At 51.1% G+C, this 1,044-nt stretch overlaps 1 protein-coding gene across 2 annotated transcripts in view; it reads left to right on the forward strand.

Annotated features, from left to right (window-relative positions):
• The window catches only part of LOC106883825 (uncharacterized), a 54,096-nt gene that overhangs the window by 32,621 nt on the left and 20,431 nt on the right, over positions 1-1,044 (forward strand). The window lies entirely within an intron of this gene.

Here is a 1,044-nt window from a genome sequence, read left to right on the forward strand (position 1 = left end):
CAGCCCGGTACACCTTGATCTTTGTCACGATGGTGATCCCCCTCCTTTCCGGACAGTCTTGCTTAACCTGCCGAAGGCAGCGCTTGTCTTGGCGTGTCTGGCGTTGATTTCGTCATCGACGACATTTCTAGAGAGTGTGCTGTCAAAGTAGGTGAACTTGTCCACCGCGTTCAGTCGCTGCCCGTTGATGGTGATGTTGGGTTCAACGTAGGGCTTGGTTGGAGCTGGCTGATACATTACCTCAATCTTTTTTGTATTGATAGTAAGGCCAAAGTTGTTGCAGGCCTCAGAGAACAAGTCAACGCTGTGCTGCATGCTGGACTCAGTGGCAGCATTGAGAACGCAGTCATCGGCGAGCAGGAGGTCGTTGACGGTGTCTACTGAAACCTTGGTTTTCACTTTGAGTCTCCCGAGGTTGAAGACTGAACCGTCGGACCGGTACTTGACACCGATGCCTATGTCTGTGTCCCTGAAAGCATCTGTCAGCATGGCTGAGAACATAAGGCTGAACAAGGTGGGAGCAAGGACACATCCTTGTTTCCTTCCGTTGGAGACAGGGAATGGATCAGAGGTCTCTCTGTTGTCCTGTAACCTTGCCAACATGCCATCGTGCCAACATGCCATCGTGTAGTTGTCTTACGATGGTGATGAATTTTCTGGGACATCCATACTTCGCCAAGATTCTCCAAAGACCTTCTCTACTACGGTATCAAAGACCTTGGTCAGGTCGATGTAGGTGGAGTAGAGATCGAGTAGAGGTCGACATTTCTCCTGCAGCTGTCTAGCAGCAAACACCATGTCGATAGCCTCACGGTCTTTCCGGAAGCCACACTGGAGACCTTGCTCTAGGTGTGCAATGAGGCGGTTGAGCAAAACTCTAGCCAGGATCTTGCCTGTGATGGACAGCAGTGAAATTCCGCGACGATCGTCGCAGACCTGGTGGTTTCCATTTCGCTTATAGAGGTGGATAGTGGAGGAAAATTCACCAGCTGTTTCAGCTCATCTGGATGCACGAGACAGTGCCTCAAGACTTCAGGGACGCCT

This window comes from Octopus bimaculoides, chromosome 6 (assembly GCF_001194135.2).
Source record: "Octopus bimaculoides isolate UCB-OBI-ISO-001 chromosome 6, ASM119413v2, whole genome shotgun sequence".
Lineage (NCBI taxonomy): Eukaryota > Metazoa > Mollusca > Cephalopoda > Octopoda > Octopodidae > Octopus > Octopus bimaculoides.